The following is a 15,534-nucleotide window of genomic DNA, read 5'->3' as shown; positions in this document are numbered from 1 at the left end:
TCTTACTTAATAATAGACAAACATGTAAATTGACTGTACATCCTCTACACTCACAGCCAATCAGAGTGAGTATGCAAATTAACCCAACAAAGATGGAAGTTAATTTGCATATGTACTTGGGTGCCGGGAACATCCTTGGCACCCAGGTCACTCTGAGCCAGCCATCGGAGGGGCAGGGAGGCCCCTGCCCAAGCCTAAAGCCTTGGGCCAAGCCAGAAATCGGAGGGGCGGGGCCCCCTGCTCAAGTCTAAAGCCTCAGGCCAACCCGGGGATCAGAGGGGCGGGGGAAAAAATTAATGGAAACATATCCTCAGGTGAGGATAAAAAAAAAAAGAAGAAAGAAAGAAATGTCATAGCCTATGAAAGACACATCTTGAAAATGCCTAAAGAAAGTTGTCATTTTTTCATGGTGAAGGGACTGGAGTCCATGTTGATGAAAATACCTTGGCAGCTGTGGTGGCTGGCAGTGGCTGCAGCAGTGGGGTGATGAGGCTGGCGCCTTCCCCTGATCAGCCCTGTTGCCTCCCGCAAAGGGGAGCGGGCCTAAGCCATCAGTAGGACATCCCCTGAGGGCTCCCAGTATGTGAGAGGGGGCAGGCTGGGCTGAGGGACCCCTCCCCAGTGCACGAATTTTGTGTACTGGGCCCCTAGTGTAAGTATAACAAGAAATATGAAGAAAATGTCCCTCCACTGATTTTTTCAGCTTTATGAGTTAATAAGTATCCACACACAAATTGAATTTGGGAATTTTCAATTGTTTAGTGATTTGGGATTGCAGGGCAGGAAGCCCATTCCAAATAAAAATACATTTATCAAATAATTATTGACACTGGTTATTTATATTGCCTGAAATAGGTTCCAGTCTTTGTCTCAATTTTATTGTACTAAAAATAAACTGGTTGAGAAAAAAGCACTCTGAAGAAATACCTACAGGATTTGTAATGACAAAGATAAAGCAACTATTAAAATTGTAAAGAACTTTTATGTAGTGCTAATATATGTAAGAACAATACAAATTTTGTAAAGTAAATTTTAAAATAAAAATCTCTTTCATACAAAAATTTGATAGGGAAATAAACCTTGAATTTTGAATTAAAAAAAGAGAAAGGATTCCCAGTGTTGACAACTTTTAATAAAAAAACAAAACAGGTCAACAAAAACATTTATCTGCAATCTCTGAACCTTTCCCTTTATTACCTATTCAGCCTTTCTCTGGTACTTCCTGTGTCTCTCTTCATTGGCGTGTCTTTCCTACATTTATCTATCCATGTCTCTCTTATTCTCATCTTATTTTCTATTTATCTTCCTCTCACCTGTTCTTTCCCACCTTCCCAAATTTCTGCTTTTCGCTTTTCTTGTCCTCTTTCTGTTTTTAATGTCTTCCTCTCCCCTCCTCTCCACTCTTTGGAAAACTTTCATTAAAACTCTCTACAGGGAAAAAATTTTACTTTTGTCTATGGGCGACAGATAAATGTCAACTGCTCTCCACATTACTTGGAGTGTTCAAATACATTCCTCTCACATTGTGCATCATGTTTCCCATTCACTTCTCATTATTCTCTGGCCTCAACTCTATCATGAAATGAAAACTACTCCCACTAAAGGCACCAACAAGCTCTTATTTCCCACACTAACTGACCTTTGTTCAATACTTTTCTACCTGAGCATTTATTTTAGCAATTGGTACTGTACTCCATTATGTTCTTGAGTATCTTATCTCTCTTTATGTCCACAACACTCAGCTCTTGTTACCCACTGCTTTTCTGACCACTCTGTTCAGTATTCTTTTCTCTCCCTTATCTCTCTTTGGTTGGAGCTGGGGCACTTGGATGCAACAGAAAATCAGTTAGTTGAATGGAAATTGGCTCAAACATAGAAATTCTAGGAAATTGGAAGAATAAACTGAAAAATGAGAAGGAACAGAAGGAAGCAATACAGTTAGTTAGTCAACAGCCAAAATCAAATCCCTGCACTAGCTGAACATGAGCTGCTTGCTGTCACTGCCTCTGAACTTGGGAACTCACAGCTCACAGAGAATGACATTGATGTGGATGCAGGATGCATTTGCTGGGGTCTTGAGAGTGCTGCCTTGGCTGACTTTAAAACCAAAATTCTCTTTTTTCTCTGTCTCTTTGGCTCTCCCCTCCATATTTAAATCCAGTGTAGTGAGTTTGACTATACCAACCTAGATCAAGTCACTTCACTCTAGGTAAAATGGGAACTAGAAAGTGAAGTGTTGCCTTTGCCTGACATCAAGACTAAACTGGTTAAAAATGGGGATCAGCCTGGCCAGTGTGGTTCCGTGGTTGAGCATTGACCTATGGAGCAGGAGGTTGCAGTTTGATTGCCGGTCAGGAAGCAGCCAATCGATTCTCTCTCATCATTGATGTTTCCATCTCTCTCCCTCTCCCTTCCTCTTTGAAATAAATAAAAGTATATTTAAAAAAATAAGAAAGGGGGATCAGTTGTTACCAATCTAAAAATGATGTGTATCCACCTATAATCTCTTTAATATAACTTCATGTTTCTTTCCATACTCTTCTTCTTTTTACCTTATGGATACTCTCCAACGGATAGGTCATCCATAAGTATGTCTTCAGTTACCCAATGATTCACCAGCTATGTTTCTATTAAGCTTCAGTAGACTCATACTACTAAATATATCTCACCTGAATGTTCAGAGGATGCTCTCTTCATAAACTGCCCAACCCTAAACCATCTACATCTCTCTCTCTCTCTCTCTCTCTCTCTCTCTCTCTCTCTCTCTATATATATATATATATCTTATTTTCTATTATATATATATCTTATTTTCTATTATATATATATATCTTATTTTCTATTATATATATATCTTATTTTCTATTATATATATCTTATTTTCTATTATATATATCTTATTTTCTATTATATATATATCTTATTTTCTATTATATATATATATCTTATTTCCTATTATATATATATATATATGATATATATATATATATATATATATATATATATATATATATAGAGAGAGAGAGAGAGAGAGAGAGAGAGAGAGAGAGAGAGACGCAGTACTGGACACAGTACTGGACCACTGAACAGCAGGGACCTGAGCAGCCTCAGGCTCCCAGCGCTGCCAGCCCCCCGTGCTAGCATACCCTCGGGCCTGGAATAATGACGCATTCATAATTATCCCAATCACTGCACAGGGGGCTTCAAATCAGGGGGGCTGTGGATGGGAGGGCTGCAGATTGGGGGGAGCTGCAGATCAGGGGGCTGCAGATCAGGTGGGCTGCAGATTGAGGGGGCTGCAGATCAGGTGGGCTGCAGAATGAGGGGGCTGCAGATCAGGGGGGGCGGGCTATGGACCAGGAGTGCTGTGGACCATGGAGGCTGCAGATGGGGGTGGGGCTGCGCATCAGGGGGGCTGCAGATCAGGGGGCTGCGGCACTGGGGACCCCAACTCCAAGCCCAGAGCCTGGCCTCAGTGCTGCAGCTGTGGCTGGGCTGCCCAGCGGGGAGCCCCACAATCTTCCCACACAGACTCAGGAGAGCCAACGGGTCCTTGGGGATGGCCAGGAAGAGGCCACGCTTGGCGCCCTTTACTCCATGAGGAGGGCCCCATGGATAGAAGTTGGGGGCCAGACCGTGACCAGCGATCAGTGTTTGAAGAGGGAGCCTTTTTAGCCCCATGAACTTTCTCTCCCAAGGAAGCTCCGGCTCCTCCCTACACTGAGGCCCTGCCAGAGGACCATGCCGGGCCCATGTGGCCGCTGCCCACACCCACTGGTGTCTGCAGTCCCACGTGGGACCGTGAACCGTGTCTGAGCCACTCTGAGGGGGAGCCCACATCACCTCTTTAAAGTTTTCATTTTTGCTGATCGGACCTTTGCCTTCTGAGGCGTAGAAGCCAGGACGATGGGAGCTCCTCGACTCCGACGACTTCATTCAGAGAAGGCGCCGCCCACATGGCCCCAAAGCTGCTCCTGAACCTCTTCCTCCCTCGGCTCCCAAAGCCCAATGCAGCCTGTGGCCAGCCCCGCAGAGGATTGGCTGGTGCCCCCAGCGCCCTCCCCAGGGCCCTCCCCAGTACCAGACAGGACCAGGCAGCAGGGGGGTGAGGTTGGCCTGGGACAGACTTAGCTCCTGCAAGCTGTGTCACAGCAGATCCTGAGCAACGAGAACTTACCAATAGGGATGTTTGTGCAGACATTTTAAACAACTTCCATTTTTAAAACTGAATTGAAAAGCATAGATTGTTGCTCTGGAGAGCAATGCTTCAGCGGGACCCCGAGGTCACCTTGGAGGCTAGAACCAAAAGTTACATGATAGCAAGTGTTGGCGAGGATGTGGACAAATCCGAGCCCTCACACACTGCTGTTGGAATGGAAATGGTGTGCGGCTCCTCAAATGATTAATATCAGTCACATGGGACCCTGTAACCCGCCACTCTGAGGTATACACCCAAGTGAGGCAGCTGGTCACAAAATGCCCATTCCCATGAAATGTCTGAAACAGCAGTGTGCAGATGGCTGGATGGGGCAGGCAGCTAGATGGGGAAGGTGGCACAAGGTTTCTTCAAGAAGCAATACAATATTCTAAAAGTGACTGGTGGTGCCCTGGCTGGTTTGGCTCAGTGGATAGAGTATCAGCCTGCAGACTGCAGGGTCCCGAGTGTGCCCGGGTTGCCGGACTTGATCCCCAGTATATATATAATCCTATCTAATAAAAGAGTAATATGCAAATTAACCATCACTCTGCTACACCCACAAGCCATGCCCACCAACCAATCAGGAGCGAGTATGCAAATTAACCCCAACCAAGATGGCTGCGGCCACGGAGCCAGCAGGAGGTTTGGGTTTCCCTGGCAATGGAGGAAGCCAAGCTTTCTGCCTGCCCTGGCGGGCCCAGGCCTCCACTCAAGGCTACAAAGTTTTAATTATAGAAGATAAATAAATCCCAGATACCAGGGCCTCGGCTTGGGTCGCCAGGGGGCATGGCCGCCCTGCAAACCACCACAGGCCCCTCACCCAGGCCGCCCCATGCCCCAAGGGAACCCCCACCCTGATCTGGGACACCCTTCAGGGCAAACCACCTGGCCCCCACCCGTGCACCAGGCGTCTATCTTATCTAATAAAAGAGTAATATGCAGATTGACCATCACTCCAACACACAAGATGGCTGCCCCCATGTGGTCAAAGATCCTGCCCCCATGTAGACACAAGATGGCCACCACAAGATGGCCAGCAGGGGAGGGCAGTTGGGAGGGACCAGGCCTGCAAGGGAGGGCAGTTGTGGGCAATCAGGCCAGCAGGGGAGGGCAGTTGGGAGGGACCCAGGACTGCAGGGGAGAACAGTTGGGGGGGGACCAGGCCGACAGGGGAGGGCAGTTAGGGGCAAACAGGCTGGCAGGGGAGCAGTTAGGCATCAATCAGGCTGGCAGGGGAGTGGTTAGGGGGTGATCAGGCTGGCAGGCAGAAGCAGTTAGGGGCAATCAGAAAGGCAGGCAGGTGAGCAGTTGGGAGCCAGCAGTCCTGGATTGTGAGAGGGATGTCCGACTGCCCATTTAGGCCCGATCCTAAGTAGGATCGGGCCTAAATGGGCAGTCGGACATCCCTCGAGGGGTCCCAGATTGGAGATGGTGCAGGCTGGGCTGAGGGACACATCTCCCCCCCACCCCCCCGGGCATGAATTTCGTGCACCGGGCCTCTAGTATATATATAAATAAATATATATTTGTTTATATATATATATATATATATATATATATATATATATATATATATATAAATAATAAATATATATTTGTTTATATATATATATAAATAAATATATACTTATATATATTTATTTATATAATAAACAATTATAATAAATAAATAATTATTATATAAACAATATTTATATATTATTTATATATAAATAAAAATATATTAATTTTTTAAAAATAATACATATTTTGTTTATATATTAATAAAAGGGTAATATGCTAATTAGACCAGGAGACCTTCCGGACAAAGCCATGGTGGTGGGGCCAAGGCAGAGGCAGTTAGGGATGATGAGGCCAGGAGGGGAGGGCAGTTGGGGGCGAGCAGACCGGCAGGGGGGGCAGTTGGGGGTGAGAGGGCCAGTGGGGGGGCAGTTGGGGGCAAGCAGGTTGGCAGGCAGAGTGGTTAGGGGTGATCAGGCAGGCAGGCAGGTGAGTGGTTAGGAACCAGCAGTCCCAGATTGTGAGAGAGATAGATGTGCAACTGCTGGTTTAGGCCTGATCCCACAGTTGGACATCCCCTGAGGGGTCCCAAATTGGAGAGGGTTCAGGTCAGGCTGAGGGAAACTCCACCACCCGTGCACGAATTTCGTGTACGGGGCCACTAGTCTACTTATAAGTGTCTCTTTTTGCCTTCACTGACTAACCCCTTTGCATCTAATATGTCACTGAGTCCTAGTGAGTCTACATTCTGATTTATTTTGATGGATTTCTGTCGGGAGCGACCTCAGTTGACAAAGTCCTGAGAGGGCAGGTTTCACAAAGTGGCCTGCTGTTCCCAAGGTTAGTCATGCATCCTGCCCCCCTTAGGCTTAGAGACCCTTAAGCACAATAGTTTAGTAATCACACATTCTGCCCCCTAGAGCTTAGTTAACCTTCAAGCACAGTTAATTTATAAGCGTAATTATCCTTTAGCAAGAAGCATGGCTAGATTATCTGATGGAAAGGAACTTAGGTGGCGTCAGAGGTGTATGTATAGGTATAGCCGTTGGGATCTTAGCCAAGATAAGGAGCTTTGTGTAAAGGTCAGTAGGAAACCTGAAACAAAGGGGCATAATTATGCTTACCACATAACAGGAATGATGTATTGTATGGAATGTAACTGACCCTGTATAAAAGTGTGGTGAAAAATAAACTCGAGACTGTAAGCGGGAAGCACTACAGTCCTCCCGATCCCATTCTGTTTTCTGTCTGTCTTTTCTCATCCTCTCCCCCCCCCCCCCCCCCCCCCCCCCGTTGCAGGTACTGTTCGACTGATGCCGGCAGGATCCGGCATTTTCTGGCGCCCGAACAGGAGACCTGATATAGGGGGAAACGGTAAAGGACACTGCAATTTAAGAAGCAGGTGCACCGAGTAAGGTAAGTGGAGCAGTGAGTTTATAGTCGGGAGAGATAAATTATGGGACAAGGTAATAGTAAAGAGTTGTTTGTACATGTGCTTAAAAATATGCTTCGCGCTCGGGGAACTAGGGTAGGGCATAAACAGCTTGAGCGCTTTCTGGCTTTTGTGGTAGAAGTTTGTCCTTGGTTTCCAGAAGTAGGGACTGTGAATCTTGAGACTTGGATTAGGATTGGAAAAAGAATACAAGATTATTATTCTGCTCATGGCCCGAAGAAGGTGCCTGTGGATACATTTTCTTTGTGGAATCTTATTCGTGATTGTCTTGACCCCCGCCATGAAGGGAAAAGGTGGAATGAGGGAATGAGGCAAAGAAGTCCATCATGTCCTAGTCTAGAGAGGCTGTCTTTAAAAGACAAGAACCTTTCTTGCCCCAGCCTAGAAAAGTTATCCCTTCCTGAGGGGCTTAATAAATCTCCTGAGCCTTCAGCACCGCTAGAACGGCCGCTGTCTGAAAACCCTAACTTAAAATCAGAGAATAAAGAGCAGGAAGTGCTGCTAGCACAGAAAGAAGAAAACCCTTACGATGAGCCTTGGGATCTTCTTCCTCCCGAGGAAGAAGAGGCTTTAGAAGATGCAGCCGCTCATTATCATGATAATGATAACGGTTGGCTCTTCTTTCAGACGGTGTTAGCAACAGTAACTGAACCAGCCCCCAGTCGTACGGAGAAAATTGAGGAGGAATTAGCTGAGATAAAAAGGGGATTAACACGGCTAAACTGTTCAGAGAAATTGGGAGAGGAGGTAGTAGAAATGAAAGAGGGACTTAGAGGAATTAAGGAAGAACTGTTACGACTGGCCTCCAAGCCAAAGAATTGTGAGCTAATATCACCACCTGAGGAAAAAACAATTAAGCTGCAAAGTAGATGTCCCACGCCTTCCTCTGGCAGAGGAACGCCTCAGGAGCCCTCCATCCTAAAAGTAGAAAAACCGGATGAAGGGGAACCGCGCCCAATACGGGTCCCTCCGTCAGAAAATAAAGAGCTATCCTGGGGACCTAGCAAGCTAGGTTTAAATTCCCCTCTGCAGCAGACGTTGCAGAGAGCAGCAGAAAAGGATGAGGACACAGGAGGATTTCATATGGCGTTTCCCAAACTGGAACGGCCAGATGGTCAGGGGCAAATGCAGAGATATCACTCTCCCATTCCATTTAAACAACTAAAGGAACTTAAAGTAGCTTGTTCCCAGTATGGGCCAACAGCACCTTTTACTGAGGCGCTGCTGGACAATTTAGCTACGGATACTCTGCCTCCTAATGATTGGAAGAACATGGCAAGAGCTTGCTTGGGAGGAAGAGATTATCTGTTGTGGAAATCAGAATTTATAGAACAGTGTCAAGCTACAGCAGAAATAAACAGAGGCCAAAATATTCCTTTTACTTTTGAGATGCTAGCAGGAGAAGGACCTTATGGAGGATTGAACAACCAACTTCAGTATCCTCCTGGGGCTTATGCTCAGGTCAATACAGCTGCCACTAAAGCATGGAGAAAATTGCCTTCTACAGGAAGGCAAACAGAAGATTTATCTAAAATCAGGCAAGGACCTGATGAGCCTTTTCAGGATTTTGTATCCCGCCTGCTGCAAACAGCAGGACGGCTCATTGGTGATGGAGAATCAGGAATGTTACTGGTGAAACAACTGGCATTTGAGAATGCTAACACGGCCTGTCAGGCTGCGATAAGACCTTTTAGAAAGAAAGGGAATTTATCAGATTACATCCAGTTGTGCTCAGACATAGGACCATCCTATGTTCAAGGCTTAACTATAGCCGCAGCACTCCAAGGAAAAACTTTAAAGGATGTCCTCTTCCAACAAGGAAAGGCAGGGAGTCGTAATATTCCCCGTCAAAAGGGAAGTTGTTTTGGATGTGGACAAATGGGCCATCAAGTTAAACAGTGCCCTCAGAGGCAAGGGAATTCCAGACAGCCAGGTTTATGTCCCAGGTGTAAAAGAGGAAATCATTGGGCCAGAGAATGCAAATCTAAGAAAGATATTCAAGGGAACATGCTGCCTCCCCAGCAGGGAAATGGGAGGTGGGGCCAGCCCCAGGCCCCTCAACAATGCTTTGGGGCACTGCAGAGCGGACCCAACCAACAACAGGGAAATCCATTCAGGACTTATACAGAGCAACCGCAGGGAGCGCAGGGCTGGACCTCTGTGCCGCCTCCTACATGGTATTAACACCTGAAATGGGAGTACAGGCTCTGCCTACAGGGGTTCATGGGCCTTTGCCTCCAGGTACTATGGGACTAATTCTGGGATGCAGTAGCTCTACCATAAAGGGTTTATTCATAGCACCTGGAGTCATAGATGAAGACTATACAGGAGAAATAAAAATCATGACTCATTCACCATCTACTATTTCTGTGATACAATCCGGACAAAGGATTGCTCAATTAATTCTATTGCCTTATGCCAGGACAGGTCATACAGCCACTAGCACCCAGAGAGGAACAGAGGGTTTCAGATCCTCTGACTTATACTGGGTTCAAGCTATTAAGGCTCAACGCCCAGAGCTAACACTTACAGTAAATGGAAGAAAATTAACAGGGGTACTGGATACCGGAGCAGATGTTTCGGTTATTACCCAAGAACAATGGCCTTTATCCTGGCCAAAGCAGCCTGCTCTTACACAGCTTCAAGGCATTGGCCAAGCTACTAGTCCAGAACAAAGTAGTAATCAATTACATTGACAGGATAATGAAGGTCACAAGGGAATATTTCAACCATACATTATTCCTAAGCTCCCTGTGAACTTATAGGGTAGAGATGTCATGCAAGAAATGGGAGTTTATATTTATAGTCCCAGCGCCCCAGTAACAAAGCAAATGTTTAATCAAGGACTGCTGCCAGGCCAGGGGTTAGGAAAAGAGGGCCAAGGAAGAATAGAACCAATCATGCCAGAGCCCAGACCTCTTAGAGCAGGGTTAGGGTATTTCCAGGGGGGGCTTTTGATTATCCTGCAACCCATGCAGATCCAATTCAATGGAAATCAGATGATCCAGTGTAGGTTGATCAATGGCCCCTAGCATCTGAAAAGATACAGGCCGCCGAGCAGCTGGTGCAGGAACAGCTGGACAAAGGTCATATAGCACCCTCTAACTCCCCCTGGAATTCTCCTATATTTGTCATCAAGAAAAAATCAGGAAAGTAGAGATTACTACAGGACTTAAGAAAGGTTAATGAGACAATAGAACTTATGGGAGCCTTACAACCAGGACTTCCCTCGCCTTCTGCCATTCCAGCAGGTACTTACAAAATAATTCTTGATCTTAAGGACTGTTTTTATATTATTCCCCTAGCACCTCAAGATTGTAAAAGATTTGCTTTTAGTATACCATCCACTAATTTTCAGGAACCTATGAGGAGATACCATTGGCTAGTTCTCCCCCAAGGGATGGCCAATAGTCCCATGTTATGTCAAAAGTTTGTTGCTCAAGCTCTTATTAGTACTAGAAAGAAATTTCCTCAGGTTTATATTATACATTATATGGATAATATTCTGTTAGCTTATCAGAATGAAGGCATATTGCTAGCTGCATATGCTCAACTACAAAAAGGGCTTAAAGAAAAGGGACTGGTCATTGCCTCTGAGAAAGTACAGAGACAGTCTCCTTTCTCTTACTTGGGATATACTTTACATCAGAATTGTATTACCCCTCAGAAAATACAGCTAAGAAAGGATGGGTTAAAAACACTTAATGATTTTCAGAAACTGCTAGGAGACATTAATTGGCTAAGACCTTATCTTAAAATCACCACAGGACAGCTTAAGCCTCTTTTTGAAGTCCTCAAGGGAGATTCTAATCCTAACTCTCCCAGAGAGCTATCAGAAGAAGCCAGACAGGCTTTACAGATAGCAGAAACAGCTATTGGTCAACAGCAGGTTTCATATTTAGACTATTCTCAGCCATGGGGAGCTTACATTCTTGCTACTCAACACACCCCCACGGCAGTATTATGGCAGGAAGGCCCTTTATTATGGATTCACCTGCCTGTATCGCCTGCAAAAGTACTTACACCTTATTATGATCAAGTAGCTACTCTTATCCACATGGTAAGGACTGAAGCTTGCAAATTAATTGCCTTATATCTGCCTTATATCTGTCTTCCTTACTCTAAACAGCAAGTAGATTGGTTGTTACAACATAGTGACAACTGGGGAGCGGCTATGGCTAATTACCCTGGTCAAACAGATAATCATTACCCTCACAATAAACTTTTGCAGTTTGCAAGCCAGCATGCTTTTGTATTTCCCAAAATAGTACAAAAAGAACCTATTACAGAGGCTTTGTTAATTTTTACTGACAGTTCATCTAATGGTAATGCAGCCTACAGTATTCAGGGTAAAGTAAGAACTTTTCAAACTACCTATACATCTGCTCAGGTAGTAGAACTGTGTGCCATCTTAGCAGTATTACAATATGTTCCAAATCAAGCATTGTATTCAGACAGTCAGTATGTAGTAAAAGCAATGGAAGTAATTGAAACTGTTCCCTTTATTGGGACAACTAATTCCATAGTACAAAGTATGTTTAGAGACATACAGCGTGCCCTACAGCAGCGCATCCAGCCATGTTTCTTTGGTCATCTCAAAGCTCATACTGGACTACCTGGACCGTTATCAAAAGGGAATGAACAGGTAGACATTGCGACTAGAATAATATTATATACCCAGGAACAATTGGCTGAGCAATCTCACACGCTGCATCATCAAAATAGTAATAGTCTCAGGCAGCAATTTAAAATTACCAGGGAAGCTGCCAGACAAATAGTAAAACAATGTACAAATTGTCCTACTACTCAATCAGTGCCTCATTATGGGGTTAACCCAAGGGGACTAAAAGCTAATCATTTGTGGCCAATGGATGTGACTCATATCTCCAGTTTTGGGCAGGTAAAGTATGTACATGTCACTGTAGATACTTTTTCTGGCTTTATTATGGGTACAGCTCAGACTGGTAAAGCAAGTAAGCACTGTATAGCCCACCGTTTAAAGTGTTTTGCAGTTATGGGACAGCCCAAATGTATTAAAACTGACAATGGCACAGGCTATACTGGAAAAAGTTTTCAACAATTTTGCCAAAGGCTAGATATTACCCATAAAACAGGAATTCCATACAATCCCCAAGGATAGAGGATAGTAGAAAGAGCTCATAGCACTCTAAAGCTACAATTACAAAAAATAAAAAGGGGGGAGTTATATCCCCTGACACCACAGAACTTATTACATCATACTCTATTTATTCTTAATTTTTTAATTTTGGATGTGCATGGGCGATCAGCTGCACAGCATTTCTGGAATACAGGAACTGCATCCACCTATGCTCAGGTCAGGTGGAAGGACCCTTTAACTGGACAATGGCATGGACCAGACCCTGTGCTCATTTGGGGACGAGGGCATGTTTGTGTTTTCCCCCAGGATGCCGAAAGTGCTAGGTGGCTTCCAGAGAGGCTTGTGCGCTTCGCAGGAGATGGGCGAGCTGGCCAAGGGAGTTGGACAACTGACTCTCCAAGAGCGACCCTACAACCTGGCTCAGACGACGCGGACAGCGGCAGTGCCCACCTGGGGACAGATGAAGAAGTTGGCGGTTGAAGCAGAACAGACACTGATACAGACTTCTACTCCAAAGACAGGAGTCTCAATGTTCCTGGCAATGATGGCTATCCTAAGCTGCCAAGTACCGAGCGTCCGAGGAGACATCCACTGGGCCTACGTTCCTGACCCTCCTTTACTTCATCCCAGCTGAATGGGGCGGACCGTCAGTTCCGGTATATGTGAATGACACTCACACCCTGGGGATGCCTTCTAATGGACATATACGACCAGAACTACATGTGGGTTTTAACTATTTTGGACAAGGGAATGGAATGCCTATTTGTTTGTCATTAGAGGGTGATGTAACGGGATGTCTACAAATGGACTCTGTAGCAATGGCATCTCCCGGCTGGACAGTGTTTCTTAAAGGACTGAGCGGAAAGAAGGGAAAGGTAATCAACATCACTCCACCCCAAGACTTGCCCCCTTGTGAAAAAGAATCCCTGACTGCCAAGTACGCTGTGCCATGGAAACGCTGTCATGGTACTCAGGCAGTACAGTATGTACTTCCAGGAACTAATTTTTCCATTTATGACTGGTCTCAACCCAATAGGACAGACTCCTTAGAACAGGGAATGTATAAGGGAATATGGGGATTAAGTAATAGGAAATTCTAATATGGGTTATGGAAGTTAGGAGCAAGTATGGGTACTCCTCTGGTTCAGAAAGATAATAAGGACATCTCTCGCCTTGGACCAGAGTCATTACTTTATACTAATCTGCCTGAAAAAAGACCTGTCATTGCCTGTGTGCCTGAACCTTATGCTCTATTAGTAGGAAGGATTAATATCACATTTTCTGGAAATAGATACCAGTTACAGTGTGTCCAATGCAATTTGACTAACTGTGTCAAGAATTTAGAAAATGGGAAACAAGTTGCTGTGGTACACCAACCATCCTTTGTAATGGTGCCTGTCAATTTTACTGGCCCCTGGTATTCAGACAAGGGGTTACAGGTTTGGCATGAGATTACAGGGGCACTATCCAGGCCAAGAAGATTCATTGGCTTGCTGATAGCAGGTATCACAGCCCTCATCACCTTGATTGCCTCTGCTACTGCAGCAGCGGTGGCGTTAACTCAGCAAGTGCAAACAGCGCATTTTGTTAATAACTTGTCTAAAAATATTTCCCAGGCATTGGGCACTCAGGAAAATATTGATAGGAAAATAGAAGAGAAACTGAATGCTTTACATGACATGGTACTGTACCTAGGATACAGAGTCTCCAAATAAGATCTAGATTGGAGTGTCACGCAGATTATAGTTGGATCTGTGTTACATCTAAAAAATATAATGAGAGTGTGCATACCTGGAATAGAGTGAGGAACCACTTAGAAGGCATATAGCATAGTGCGAATGATTCTTTAGACTTATTAGCTTTGCATAAAGAGATTCAAGTTTTACAAGAAGCAGGACCCTTACGTTTTGATGCCAGTGATACCGCTCAAAATTTTCTTGATCAATTTCTTAAGACTGTTCCCTCTGTAGGAGATTTTCAGCATTTAGCTTTAGGAATTTCTGGATTAGGAGGTTTAGTTCTGATACTGTTTTGCTTATTTCCTATCTTAATGCGTAGAGTAGGTAAAGGCATTCTTGCACTGCGCACTGGACTACATGAACTAAATTAAAAGCCCAACCTACTTAATTTTTAAGGAGGGGGGAATTGTCGGGAGCGACCTCAGTTGACAAAGTCCTGAGAGGGCAGGTTTCACAAAGTGGCCTGCCTGTTCCCAAGGTTAGTCATGCATCCTGCCCCCCTTAGGCTTAGAGACCCTTAAGCACAATAGTTTAGTAATCACACATTCTGCCCCCTAGAGCTTAGTTAACCTTCAAGCACAGTTAATTTATAAGCATAATTATCCTTTAGCAAGAAGCATGGCTAGATTATCTGATGGAAAGGAACTTAGGTGGCGTCAGAGGTGTATGTATAGGTATAGCCATTGGGATCTTAGCCAAGATAAGGAGCTTTGTGTAAAGGTCAGTAGGAAACCTGAAACAAAGGGGCATAATTATGCTTACCACATTATAGGAATGATGTATTGTATGGAATGTAACTGACCCTGTATAAAAGTGTGGTGAAAAATAAACTCGGGACTGTAAGCGGGAAGCACTACAGTCCTCCCGATCCCATTCTGTTTTCTGTCTGTCTTTTCTCATCCTCTCCCCCTCTTGCAGGTACTGTTCGACTGATGCCGGCAGGCTCCGGCAGATTTCTTTGTCCTCTTTGTTTATTCCAATAGCATATACATGAACTATGAACTTCACATGCATTTGAATCAACTGAAGGGCATTTTTATTTTATTATTTTTTATATTTTTATTCATTTTTAGAGAGGGAGGAAGGGAGAGGGAGAAAGAGAAACATCGATGTGAGAGGGGAACATTGATCAGCTGCCTCCTGCCTGCCTCCTATCAGGGATCAAGCTGAAACCTGGGCATGTGCCCTGATTGGGAATCAAACCAGCAACCTTTCAGTGCGTAGGACGATGCCCAAGCAACTAAGCCACACCAGCCAGGGCCTGAAGGTCATTTTAAAAATGCAGATTACAGGACTTCATTGCTTACCCAATTAATTGATAGCCACAGTAATACCTCACAATCTATACTAGTATTTTGTACAAAAACTTCTCCCAATAATTATAATGTGTATTCTGGTTTGGAAACTACTGGACAATCATAACAGCTTTCTGATTAGTCTCTGACTCTAGTTTCCTCTCCCTGCAGCATATTTTCTACACTTTGTATCAAATATTAATTTTTTAAATATTTTTATTTTAATATTT

This window comes from Plecotus auritus (genome assembly GCF_963455305.1).
Source record: "Plecotus auritus genome assembly, chromosome: 2".
In the NCBI taxonomy this organism is placed as follows: domain Eukaryota; kingdom Metazoa; phylum Chordata; class Mammalia; order Chiroptera; family Vespertilionidae; genus Plecotus; species Plecotus auritus.
The sequence above is the reverse complement of the archived record's forward strand: the minus strand, read 5'-3'. Positions refer to the sequence as shown.